This window comes from Pseudophryne corroboree, chromosome 3, assembly GCF_028390025.1.
Source record: "Pseudophryne corroboree isolate aPseCor3 chromosome 3, aPseCor3.hap2, whole genome shotgun sequence".
NCBI lineage: Eukaryota > Metazoa > Chordata > Amphibia > Anura > Myobatrachidae > Pseudophryne > Pseudophryne corroboree.
Window position 1 is genome coordinate 331,756,517 of NC_086446.1, and position 13,424 is coordinate 331,769,940.

General features: G+C 33.0%; 7 non-coding genes across 7 annotated transcripts; all 7 read left to right on the forward strand.

Annotated features, from left to right (window-relative positions):
• Positions 1-585: 585 nt before the first annotated feature.
• Positions 586-657, forward strand: TRNAP-AGG (transfer RNA proline (anticodon AGG)). The gene has a single exon. It is a non-coding gene; the product is annotated as a tRNA-Pro (tRNA).
• Positions 658-2,427: 1,770 nt separating this feature from the next.
• TRNAP-AGG (transfer RNA proline (anticodon AGG)) lies at positions 2,428-2,499 on the forward strand. The gene has a single exon. It is a non-coding gene; the product is annotated as a tRNA-Pro (tRNA).
• A 1,770-nt stretch (positions 2,500-4,269) lies between these two features.
• TRNAP-AGG (transfer RNA proline (anticodon AGG)) lies at positions 4,270-4,341 on the forward strand. Its single transcript has one exon. It is a non-coding gene; the product is annotated as a tRNA-Pro (tRNA).
• Positions 4,342-6,111: 1,770 nt separating this feature from the next.
• TRNAP-AGG (transfer RNA proline (anticodon AGG)) lies at positions 6,112-6,183 on the forward strand. Its single transcript has one exon. It is a non-coding gene; the product is annotated as a tRNA-Pro (tRNA).
• A 1,770-nt stretch (positions 6,184-7,953) lies between these two features.
• Positions 7,954-8,025, forward strand: TRNAP-AGG (transfer RNA proline (anticodon AGG)). The gene has a single exon. It is a non-coding gene; the product is annotated as a tRNA-Pro (tRNA).
• Positions 8,026-10,718: 2,693 nt separating this feature from the next.
• TRNAP-AGG (transfer RNA proline (anticodon AGG)) lies at positions 10,719-10,790 on the forward strand. Its single transcript has one exon. It is a non-coding gene; the product is annotated as a tRNA-Pro (tRNA).
• A 1,770-nt stretch (positions 10,791-12,560) lies between these two features.
• TRNAP-AGG (transfer RNA proline (anticodon AGG)) lies at positions 12,561-12,632 on the forward strand. The gene has a single exon. It is a non-coding gene; the product is annotated as a tRNA-Pro (tRNA).
• Positions 12,633-13,424: the final 792 nt, after the last annotated feature.

Here is a 13,424-nt window from a genome sequence, read left to right on the forward strand (position 1 = left end):
AAACAATGAGTGGCTTAAAAGAATAGGCTCTTTTTGACAAGCAAAAAGGTCAACAATTAATTGCAGGTTTTTTTTTTTTTTTTTCTTTCTTCTTGGTCTGTATGCTTAAGTTGCACACAGTATGAGACAAGTCTTAGGTTCCAACTATCAGAAAAGTTCAAACTCTATAGGAACCCCTAAATCTTGGCACTGAACTTTCCAAATATGCATACTTGGACAAAAATTTACCTTAAGGAAACATTTTAGCTATGCTACCAATACATTTTTAAATTGTTATGGTATTTTTAAAATGTAACATCTTTTTTTCCAGCTTATTGCATTTTTTTATTAAATAATTTGAGTTTTACTTTAAAAATGGTAAAATCTGAATAAGAAATTATTTAGCTTGTGGCTTGTTGGTCTGGGTGTATGATTTTTGCTTTAGGTGGAAAAGGCCGCAGGTTCATATCCTGGATGAGCCTGTTTTCTCAGGTTCTTTAAAAGTGCTTAGTTCTATTATCTGATAGTATTTTAAAATACTTACTAATGTATTCCAACAGTTTCACTTCCAATTTCATTAGTATACATGAAAATTCATGAACAGTTGGCTCGTTGGTCTAGGGGTATGATTCTCGCTTAGGGTTTGAGAGATCCCGGGTTCAAATCCCGGACGAGCCCATCTTCTCAGGTTCTTTTAAATCCCATGGTTCCATTAACTGATTGATGTCAAAAGCATCAAGTGAATTTTGCTTTTGAAAATCCATCAAAAAATATATACTTATGCATATTTAGTAAACTGTCAACCATTTGGTGGTATATTGGGTATACTGTAGATTCCATTTTGTCTAAGTAATCTTGAGTGGCTTCAAAGAAGTCTCATTTTGACAAACTAAAAACTGTCAAAATGAAATTACAGGTTTTTCTCTTACCTTGCTTTTTTCTAAGAAACAATGAGTGGCTTAAAAGAATAGGCTCTTTTTGACAAACAAAAAGGTCAACAATTAATTGCAGGTTTTTGTTTTTTTCTTTCTTCTTGGTCTGTATGCATAAGTTGCACACAGTATGAGACAAGTCTTAGGTTCCAACTATCAGAAAAGTTCAAACTCTATAGGAACCCCTAAATCTTCTCACTGAACTTTCCAAATATGCATACTTGGACAAAAATGTACCTTAAGGAAACATTTTAGCTATGCTACCAATACATTTTTAAATTGTTATGGTATTTTTAAAATGTAACATCTTTTTTTCCTGCTTATTGCATTTTTTTATTAAATAATTTGAGTTTTACTTTAAAAAAGGTAACATCTGAATAAGAAATTATTTAGCTTGTGGCTTGTTGGTCTGGGTGTATGATTTTTGCTTTGGGTGGAAAAGGCCCCAGGTTCATATCCTGGATGAGCCTGTTTTCTTAGGTTCTTTAAAAGTGCTTAGTTCTATTATCTGATAGTATTTTAAAATACTTACTAATGTATTCCAACAGTTTCACTTCCAATTTCATTAGTATACATTAAAATGCATGAACAGTTGGCTCGTTGGTCTAGGGGTATGATTCTCGCTTAGGGTGCGAGAGGTCCCGGGTTAAAAATTCCGGACGAGCCCATCTTCTCCGGTTCCTTTAAATCCCATGGTTCCATTATCAGATTGATGTCAAAAGCATCAAGTGAATTTTGCTTTTGAAAATCCATCAAAAAATATATACTTATGCATATTTAGTAAACTGTCAACCATTTGGTGGTATATTGGGTATACTGTAAATTAAATTTTGTCTAAGTAACCTTGAGTGGCTTCAAGAAGTCTCATTTTGACAAATAAAAAACTGTCAAAATGAAATTATAGGTTTTTCTCTTACCTTGCTTTTTTCTAAGAAACAATGAGTGGCTTAAAAGAATAGGCTCTTTTTGACAAGCAAAAAGGTCAACAATTAATGCAGGTTTTTGATTTTTTTTTCTTTCTTCTTGGTCTGTATGCTTAAGTTGCACACAGTATGAGACAAGTCTTAGGTTCCAACTATCAGAAAAGTTCAAACTCTATAGGAGCCCCTAAATCTTGGCACTGAACTTTCCAAATATGCATACTTGGACAAAAATTTACCTTAAGGAAACATTTTAGCTATGCTACCAATACATTTTTAAATTGTTATGGTATTTTTAAAATGTAACATCTTTTTTTCCAGCTTATTGCATTTTTTTATTAAATAATTTGAGTTTTACTTTAAAAATGGTAAAATCTGAATAAGAAATTATTTAGCTTGTGGCTTGTTGGTCTGGGTGTATGATTTTTGCTTTGGGTGGAAAAGGCCGCAGGTTCATATCCTGGATGAGCCTGTTTTCTCAGGTTCTTTAAAAGTGCTTAGTTCTATTATCTGATAGTATTTTAAAATACTTACTAATGTATTCCAACAGTTTCACTTCCAATTTCATTAGTATACATGAAAATGCATGAACAGTTGGCTCGTTGGTCTAGGGGTATGATTCTCGCTTAGGGTGCGAGAAATCCCGGGTTCAAATCCCGGACGAGCCCATCTTCTCAGGTTCTTTTAAATGCCATGGTTCCATTATCTGATTGATGTCAAAAGCATCAAGTGAATTTTGCTTTTGAAAATCCATCAAAAAATATATACTTATGCATATTTAGTAAACTGTCAACCATTTGGTGGTATATTGGGTATACTGTAGATTCCATTTTGTCTAAGTAATCTTGAGTGGCTTCAAAGAAGTCTCATTTTGACAAATTAAAAACTGTCAAAAAGGAAATTACAGGTTTTTCTCTTACCTTGCTTTTTTCTAAGAAACAATGAGTGGCTTAAAAGAATAGGCTCTTTTTGACAAACAAAAAGGTCAACAATTAATTGCAGGTTTTTGTTTTTTTCATTCTTCTTGGTCTGTATGCATAAGTTGCACACAGTATGAGACAAGTCTTAGGTTCCAACTATCAGAAAAGTTCAAACTCTATAGGAACCCCTAAATCTTGGCACTGAACTTTCCAAATATGCATACTTGGACAAAAATTTACCTTAAGGAAACATTTTAGCTATGCTACCAATACATTTTTAAATTGTTATGGTATTTTTAAAATGTAACATCTTTTTTTCCAGCTTATTGCATTTTTTTATTACATAATTTGAGTTTTACTTTAAAAATGGTAAAATCTGAATAAGAAATGATTTAGCTTGTGGCTTGTTGGTCTGGGTGTATGATTTTTGCTTTGGGTGGAAAAGGCCCCAGGTTCATATCCTGGATGAGCCTGTTTTCTTAGGTTCTTTAAAAGTGCTTAGTTCTATTATCGGATAGTATTTTAAAATACTTACTAATGTATTCCTACAGTTTCACTTCCAGTATCATTAGTATACATGAAAATGCATGAACAGTTGGCTCGTTGGTCTAGGGGTATGATTCTCGCTTAGGGTGCCAGAAATCCCGGGTTCAAATCCCGGACGAGCCCATCTTCTCAGGTTCTTTTAAATCCCATGGTTCCATTATCTGATTGATGTCAAAAGCATCAAGTGAATTTTGCTTTTGAAAATCTATCAAAAAATATATACTTATGCATATTTAGTAAACTGTCAACCATTTGGTGGTATATTGGGTATACTGTAGATTCCATTTTGTCTAAGTAATCTTGAGTGGCTTCAAAGAAGTCTCATTTTGACAAATTAAAAACTGTCAAAAAGGAAATTACAGGTTTTTCTCTTACCTTGCTTTTTTCTAAGAAACAATGAGTGGCTTAAAAGAATAGGCTCTTTTTGACAAACAAAAAGGTCAACAATTAATTGCAGGTTTTTGTTTTTTTCATTCTTCTTGGTCTGTATGCATAAGTTGCACACAGTATGAGACAAGTCTTAGGTTCCAACTATCAGAAAAGTTCAAACTCTATAGGAACCCCTAAATCTTGGCACTGAACTTTCCAAATATGCATACTTGGACAAAAATTTACCTTAAGGAAACATTTTAGCTATGCTACCAATACATTTTTAAATTGTTATGGTATTTTTAAAATGTAACATCTTTTTTTCCAGCTTATTGCATTTTTTTATTAAATAATTTGAGTTTTACTTTAAAAATGGTAAAATCTGAATAAGAAATTATTTAGCTTGTGGCTTGTTGGTCTGGGTGTATGATTTTTGCTTTGGGTGGAAAAGGCCGCAGGTTCATATCCTGGATGAGCCTGTTTTCTCAGGTTCTTTAAAAGTGCTTAGTTCTATTATCTGATAGTATTTTAAAATACTTACTAATGTATTCCAACAGTTTCACTTCCAATTTCATTAGTATACATGAAAATGCATGAACAGTTGGCTCGTTGGTCTAGGGGTATGATTCTTGCTTAGGGTGCGAGAGATCCTGGGTTCAAATCCCGGACGAGCCCATCTTCTCAGGTTCTTTTAAATCCCATGGTTCCATTAACTGATTGATGTCAAAAGCATCAAGTCAATTTTGCTTTTGAAAATCCATCAAAAAATATATACTTATGCATATTTAGTAAACTGTCAACCATTTGGTGGTATATTGGGTATACTGTAGATTCCATTTTGTCTAAGTAATCTTGAGTGGCTTCAAAGAAGTCTCATTTTGACAAATTAAAAACTGTCAAAAAGGAAATTACAGGTTTTTCTCTTACCTTGCTTTTTTCTAAGAAACAATGAGTGGCTTAAAAGAATAGGCTCTTTTTGACAAACAAAAAGGTCAACAATTAATTGCAGGTTTTTGTTTTTTTCATTCTTCTTGGTCTGTATGCATAAGTTGCACACAGTATGAGACAAGTCTTAGGTTCCAACTATCAGAAAAGTTCAAACTCTATAGGAACCCCTAAATCTTGGCACTGAACTTTCCAAATATGCATACTTGGACAAAAATTTACCTTAAGGAAACATTTTAGCTATGCTACCAATACATTTTTAAATTGTTATGGTATTTTTAAAATGTAACATCTTTTTTTCCAGCTTATTGCATTTTTTTATTACATAATTTGAGTTTTACTTTAAAAATGGTAAAATCTGAATAAGAAATGATTTAGCTTGTGGCTTGTTGGTCTGGGTGTATGATTTTTGCTTTGGGTGGAAAAGGCCCCAGGTTCATATCCTGGATGAGCCTGTTTTCTTAGGTTCTTTAAAAGTGCTTAGTTCTATTATCGGATAGTATTTTAAAATACTTACTAATGTATTCCTACAGTTTCACTTCCAGTATCATTAGTATACATGAAAATGCATGAACAGTTGGCTCGTTGGTCTAGGGGTATGATTCTCGCTTAGGGTGCCAGAAATCCCGGGTTCAAATCCCGGACGAGCCCATCTTCTCAGGTTCTTTTAAATCCCATGGTTCCATTATCTGATTGATGTCAAAAGCATCAAGTGAATTTTGCTTTTGAAAATCTATCAAAAAATATATACTTATGCATATTTAGTAAACTGTCAACCATTTGGTGGTATATTGGGTATACTGTAGATTCCATTTTGTCTAAGTAATCTTGAGTGGCTTCAAAGAAGTCTCATTTTGACAAATTAAAAACTGTCAAAAAGGAAATTACAGGTTTTTCTCTTACCTTGCTTTTTTCTAAGAAACAATGAGTGGCTTAAAAGAATAGGCTCTTTTTGACAAACAAAAAGGTCAACAATTAATTGCAGGTTTTTGTTTTTTTCATTCTTCTTGGTCTGTATGCATAAGTTGCACACAGTATGAGACAAGTCTTAGGTTCCAACTATCAGAAAAGTTCAAACTCTATAGGAACCCCTAAATCTTGGCACTGAACTTTCCAAATATGCATACTTGGACAAAAATTTACCTTAAGGAAACATTTTAGCTATGCTACCAATACATTTTTAAATTGTTATGGTATTTTTAAAATGTAACATCTTTTTTTCCAGCTTATTGCATTTTTTTATTAAATAATTTGAGTTTTACTTTAAAAATGGTAAAATCTGAATAAGAAATTATTTAGCTTGTGGCTTGTTGGTCTGGGTGTATGATTTTTGCTTTGGGTGGAAAAGGCCGCAGGTTCATATCCTGGATGAGCCTGTTTTCTCAGGTTCTTTAAAAGTGCTTAGTTCTATTATCTGATAGTATTTTAAAATACTTACTAATGTATTCCAACAGTTTCACTTCCAATTTCATTAGTATACATGAAAATGCATGAACAGTTGGCTCGTTGGTCTAGGGGTATGATTCTTGCTTAGGGTGCGAGAGATCCTGGGTTCAAATCCCGGACGAGCCCATCTTCTCAGGTTCTTTTAAATCCCATGGTTCCATTAACTGATTGATGTCAAAAGCATCAAGTCAATTTTGCTTTTGAAAATCCATCAAAAAATATATACTTATGCATATTTAGTAAACTGTCAACCATTTGGTGGTATATTGGGTATACTGTAGATTCCATTTTGTCTAAGTAATCTTGAGTGGCTTCAAAGAAGTCTCATTTTGACAAATTAAAAACTGTCAAAAAGGAAATTACAGGTTTTTCTCTTACCTTGCTTTTTTCTAAGAAACAATGAGTGGCTTAAAAGAATAGGCTCTTTTTGACAAACAAAAAGGTCAACAATTAATTGCAGGTTTTTGTTTTTTTCATTCTTCTTGGTCTGTATGCATAAGTTGCACACAGTATGAGACAAGTCTTAGGTTCCAACTATCAGAAAAGTTCAAACTCTATAGGAACCCCTAAATCTTGGCACTGAACTTTCCAAATATGCATACTTGGACAAAAATTTACCTTAAGGAAACATTTTAGCTATGCTACCAATACATTTTTAAATTGTTATGGTATTTTTAAAATGTAACATCTTTTTTTCCAGCTTATTGCATTTTTTTATTACATAATTTGAGTTTTACTTTAAAAATGGTAAAATCTGAATAAGAAATGATTTAGCTTGTGGCTTGTTGGTCTGGGTGTATGATTTTTGCTTTGGGTGGAAAAGGCCCCAGGTTCATATCCTGGATGAGCCTGTTTTCTTAGGTTCTTTAAAAGTGCTTAGTTCTATTATCGGATAGTATTTTAAAATACTTACTAATGTATTCCTACAGTTTCACTTCCAGTATCATTAGTATACATGAAAATGCATGAACAGTTGGCTCGTTGGTCTAGGGGTATGATTCTCGCTTAGGGTGCCAGAAATCCCGGGTTCAAATCCCGGACGAGCCCATCTTCTCAGGTTCTTTTAAATCCCATGGTTCCATTATCTGATTGATGTCAAAAGCATCAAGTGAATTTTGCTTTTGAAAATCTATCAAAAAATATATACTTATGCATATTTAGTAAACTGTCAACCATTTGGTGGTATATTGGGTATACTGTAGATTCCATTTTGTCTAAGTAATCTTGAGTGGCTTCAAAGAAGTCTCATTTTGACAAATTAAAAACTGTCAAAAAGGAAATTACAGGTTTTTCTCTTACCTTGCTTTTTTCTAAGAAACAATGAGTGGCTTAAAAGAATAGGCTCTTTTTGACAAACAAAAAGGTCAACAATTAATTGCAGGTTTTTGTTTTTTTCATTCTTCTTGGTCTGTATGCATAAGTTGCACACAGTATGAGACAAGTCTTAGGTTCCAACTATCAGAAAAGTTCAAACTCTATAGGAACCCCTAAATCTTGGCACTGAACTTTCCAAATATGCATACTTGGACAAAAATTTACCTTAAGGAAACATTTTAGCTATGCTACCAATACATTTTTAAATTGTTATGGTATTTTTAAAATGTAACATCTTTTTTTCCAGCTTATTGCATTTTTTTATTAAATAATTTGAGTTTTACTTTAAAAATGGTAAAATCTGAATAAGAAATTATTTAGCTTGTGGCTTGTTGGTCTGGGTGTATGATTTTTGCTTTGGGTGGAAAAGGCCGCAGGTTCATATCCTGGATGAGCCTGTTTTCTCAGGTTCTTTAAAAGTGCTTAGTTCTATTATCTGATAGTATTTTAAAATACTTACTAATGTATTCCAACAGTTTCACTTCCAATTTCATTAGTATACATGAAAATGCATGAACAGTTGGCTCGTTGGTCTAGGGGTATGATTCTTGCTTAGGGTGCGAGAGATCCTGGGTTCAAATCCCGGACGAGCCCATCTTCTCAGGTTCTTTTAAATCCCATGGTTCCATTAACTGATTGATGTCAAAAGCATCAAGTCAATTTTGCTTTTGAAAATCCATCAAAAAATATATACTTATGCATATTTAGTAAACTGTCAACCATTTGGTGGTATATTGGGTATACTGTAGATTCCATTTTGTCTAAGTAATCTTGAGTGGCTTCAAAGAAGTCTCATTTTGACAAACTAAAAACTGTCAAAATGAAATTACAGGTTTTTCTCTTACCTTGCTTTTTTCTAAGAAACAATGAGTGGCTTAAAAGAATAGGCTCTTTTGACAAACAAAAAGGTCAACAATTAATTGCAGGTTTTTGTTTTTTTCTTTCTTCTTGGTCTGTATGCATAAGTTGCACACAGTATGAGACAAGTCTTAGGTTCCAACTATCAGAAAAGTTCAAACTCTATAGGAACCCCTAAATCTTGGCACTGAACTTTCCAAATATGCATACTTGGACAAAAATTTACCTTAAGGAAACATTTTAGCTATGCTACCAATACATTTTTAAATTGTTATGGTATTTTTAAAATGTAACATCTTTTTTTCCTGCTTATTGCATTTTTGTTATTACATAATTTGAGTTTTACTTTAAAAATGGTAAATTCTAAATAAGAAATTGTTTAGCTTGTGGCTTGTTGGTCTGGGTGTATGATTTTTGCTTTGGGTGGAAAAGGCCCCAGGTTCATATCCTGGATGAGCCTGTTTTCTTAGGTCCTTTAAAAGTGCTTAGTTCTATTATCTGATAGTATTTTAAAATACTTACTAATGTATTCCAACAGTTTCACTTCCAATTTCATTAGTATACATAAAAATGCATGAACAGTTGGCTCGTTGGTCTAGGGGTATGATTCTCGCTTAGGGTGCGAGAGGTCCCGGGTTAAAAATTCCGGACGAGCCCATCTTCTCCGGTTCCTTTAAATCCCATGGTTCCATTATCTGATTGATGTCAAAAGCATCAAGTGAATTTTGCTTTTGAAAATCCATCAAAAAATATATACTTATGCATATTTAGTAAACTGTCAACCATTTGGTGGTATATTGGGTATACTGTAGATTCCATTTTGTCTAAGTAATCTTGAGTGGCTTCAAAGAAGTCTCATTTTGACAAATTAAAAACTGTCAAAAAGGAAATTACAGGTTTTTCTCTTACCTTGCTTTTTTCTAAGAAACAATGAGTGGCTTAAAAGAATAAGCTCTTTTTGACAAACAAAAAAGTCAACAATTAATTGCAGGTTTTTGTTTTTTTCATTCTTCTTGGTCTGTATGCATAAGTTGCACACAGTATGAGACAAGTCTTAGGTTCCAACTATCAGAAAAGTTCAAACTCTATAGGAACCCCTAAATCTTGGCACTGAACTTTCCAAATATGCATACTTGGACAAAAATTTACCTTAAGGAAACATTTTAGCTATGCTACCAATACATTTTTAAATTGTTATGGTATTTTTAAAATGTAACATCTTTTTTTCCAGCTTATTGCATTTTTTTATTACATAATTTGAGTTTTACTTTAAAAATGGTAAAATCTGAATAAGAAATGATTTAGCTTGTGGCTTGTTGGTCTGGGTGTATGATTTTTGCTTTGGGTGGAAAAGGCCCCAGGTTCATATCCTGGATGAGCCTGTTTTCTTAGGTTCTTTAAAAGTGCTTAGTTCTATTATCGGATAGTATTTTAAAATACTTACTAATGTATTCCTACAGTTTCACTTCCAGTATCATTAGTATACATGAAAATGCATGAATAGTTGGCTCGTTGGTCTAGGGGTATGATTCTCGCTTAGGGTGCGAGAGGTCCCGGGTTAAAAATTCCGGACGAGCCCATCTTCTCCGGTTCCTTTAAATCCCATGGTTCCATTATCTGATTGATGTCAAAAGCATCAAGTGAATTTTGCTTTTGAAAATCCATCAAAAAATATATACTTATGCATATTTAGTAAACTGTCAACCATTTGGTGGTATATTGAGTATACTGTAGAATTCCATTTTGTCTAAGTAACCTTGAGTGGCTTCAAGAAGTCTCATTTTGACAAATAAAAAACTGTCAAAATGAAATTACAGGTTTTTCTCTTACCTTGCTTTTTTCTAAGAAACAATGAGTGGCTTAAAAGAATAGGCTCTTTTTGACAAGCAAAAAGGTCAACAATTAATTGCAGGTTTTTTTTTTTTTTTCTTTCTTCTTGGTCTGTATGCTTAAGTTGCACACAGTATGAGACAAGTCTTAGGTTCCAACTATCAGAAAAGTTCAAACTCTATAGGAACCCCTAAATCTTGGCACTGAACTTTCCAAATATGCATACTTGGACAAAAATTTACCTTAAGGAAACATTTTAGCTATGCTACCAATACATTTTTAAATTGTTATGGTATTTTTAAAATGTAACATCTTTTTTTCCAGCTTATTGCATTTTTTTATTAAATAATTTGAGTTTTACTTTAAAAATGGTAAAATCTGAATAAGAAATTATTTAGCTTGTGGCTTGTTGGTCTGGGTGTATGATTTTTGCTTTGGGTGGAAAAGGCCGCAGGTTCATATCCTGGATGAGCCTGTTTTCTCAGGTTCTTTAAAAGTGCTTAGTTCTATTATCTGATAGTATTTTAAAATACTTACTAATGTATTCCAACAGTTTCACTTCCAATTTCATTAGTATACATGAAAATGCATGAACAGTTGGCTCGTTGGTCTAGGGGTATGATTCTCGCTTAGGGTGCGAGAAATCCCGGGTTCAAATCCCGGACGAGCCCATCTTCTCAGGTTCTTTTAAATGCCATGGTTCCATTATCTGATTGATGTCAAAAGCATCAAGTGAATATTGCTTTTGAAAATCCATCAAAAAATATATACTTATGCATATTTAGTAAACTGTCAACCATTTGGTGGTATATTGGGTATACTGTAGATTCCATTTTGTCTAAGTAATCTTGAGTGGCTTCAAAGAAGTCTCATTTTGACAAATTAAAAACTGTCAAAAAGGAAATTACAGGTTTTTCTCTTACCTTGCTTTTTTCTAAGAAACAATGAGTGGCTTAAAAGAATAGGCTCTTTTTGACAAACAAAAAGGTCAACAATTAATTGCAGGTTTTTGTTTTTTTCATTCTTCTTGGTCTGTATGCATAAGTTGCACACAGTATGAGACAAGTCTTAGGTTCCAACTATCAGAAAAGTTCAAACTCTATAGGAACCCCTAAATCTTGGCACTGAACTTTCCAAATATGCATACTTGGACAAAAATTTACCTTAAGGAAACATTTTAGCTATGCTACCAATACATTTTTAAATTGTTATGGTATTTTTAAAATGTAACATCTTTTTTTCCAGCTTATTGCATTTTTTTATTACATAATTTGAGTTTTACTTTAAAAATGGTAAAATCTGAATAAGAAATGATTTAGCTTGTGGCTTGTTGGTCTGGGTGTATGATTTTTGCTTTGGGTGGAAAAGGCCCCAGGTTCATATCCTGGATGAGCCTGTTTTCTTAGGTTCTTTAAAAGTGCTTAGTTCTATTATCGGATAGTATTTTAAAATACTTACTAATGTATTCCTACAGTTTCACTTCCAGTATCATTAGTATACATGAAAATGCATGAACAGTTGGCTCGTTGGTCTAGGGGTATGATTCTCGCTTAGGGTGCCAGAAATCCCGGGTTCAAATCCCGGACAAGCCCATCTTCTCAGGTTCTTTTAAATCCCATGGTTCCATTATCTGATTGATGTCAAAAGCATCAAGTGAATTTTGCTTTTGAAAATCTATCAAAAAATATATACTTATGCATATTTAGTAAACTGTCAACCATTTGGTGGTATATTGGGTATACTGTAGATTCCATTTTGTCTAAGTAATCTTGAGTGGCTTCAAAGAAGTCTCATTTTGACAAATTAAAAACTGTCAAAAAGGAAATTACAGGTTTTTCTCTTACCTTGCTTTTTTCTAAGAAACAATGAGTGGCTTAAAAGAATAGGCTCTTTTTGACAAACAAAAAGGTCAACAATTAATTGCAGGTTTTTGTTTTTTTCATTCTTCTTGGTCTGTATGCATAAGTTGCACACAGTATGAGACAAGTCTTAGGTTCCAACTATCAGAAAAGTTCAAACTCTATAGGAACCCCTAAATCTTGGCACTGAACTTTCCAAATATGCATACTTGGACAAAAATTTACCTTAAGGAAACATTTTAGCTATGCTACCAATACATTTTTAAATTGTTATGGTATTTTTAAAATGTAACATCTTTTTTTCCAGCTTATTGCATTTTTTTATTAAATAATTTGAGTTTTACTTTAAAAATGGTAAAATCTGAATAAGAAATTATTTAGCTTGTGGCTTGTTGGTCTGGGTGTATGATTTTTGCTTTGGGTGGAAAAGGCCGCAGGTTCATATCCTGGATGAGCCTGTTTTCTCAGGTTCTTTAAAAGTGCTTAGTTCTATTATCTGATAGTATTTTAAAATACTTACTAATGTATTCCAACAGTTTCACTTCCAATTTCATTAGTATACATGAAAATGCATGAACAGTTGGCTCGTTGGTCTAGGGGTATGATTCTCGCTTAGGGTGCGAGAGATCCTGGGTTCAAATCCCGGATGAGCCCATCTTCTCAGGTTCTTTTAAATCCCATGGTTCCATTAACTGATTGATGTCAAAAGCATCAAGTCAATTTTGCTTTTGAAAATCCATCAAAAAATATATACTTATGCATATTTAGTAAACTGTCAACCATTTGGTGGTATATTGGGTATACTGTAGATTCCATTTTGTCTAAGTAATCTTGAGTGGCTTCAAAGAAGTCTCATTTTGACAAACTAAAAACTGTCAAAATGAAATTACAGGTTTTTCTCTTACCTTGCTTTTTTCTAAGAAACAATGAGTGGCTTAAAAGAATAGGCTCTTTTGACAAACAAAAAGGTCAACAATTAATTGCAGGTTTTTGTTTTTTTCTTTCTTCTTGGTCTGTATGCATAAGTTGCACACAGTATGAGACAAGTCTTAGGTTCCAACTATCAGAAAAGTTCAAACTCTATAGGAACCCCTAAATCTTGGCACTGAACTTTCCAAATATGCATACTTGGACAAAAATTTACCTTAAGGAAACATTTTAGCTATGCTACCAATACATTTTTAAATTGTTATGGTATTTTTAAAATGTAACATCTTTTTTTCCTGCTTATTGCATTTTTTTTATTACATAATTTGAGTTTTACTTTAAAAATGGTAAATTCTAAATAAGAAATTGTTTAGCTTGTGGCTTGTTGGTCTGGGTGTATGATTTTTGCTTTGGGTGGAAAAGGCCCCAGGTTCATATCCTGGATGAGCCTGTTTTCTTAGGTCCTTGAAAAGTGCTTAGTTCTATTATCTGATAGTATTTTAAAATACTTACTAATGT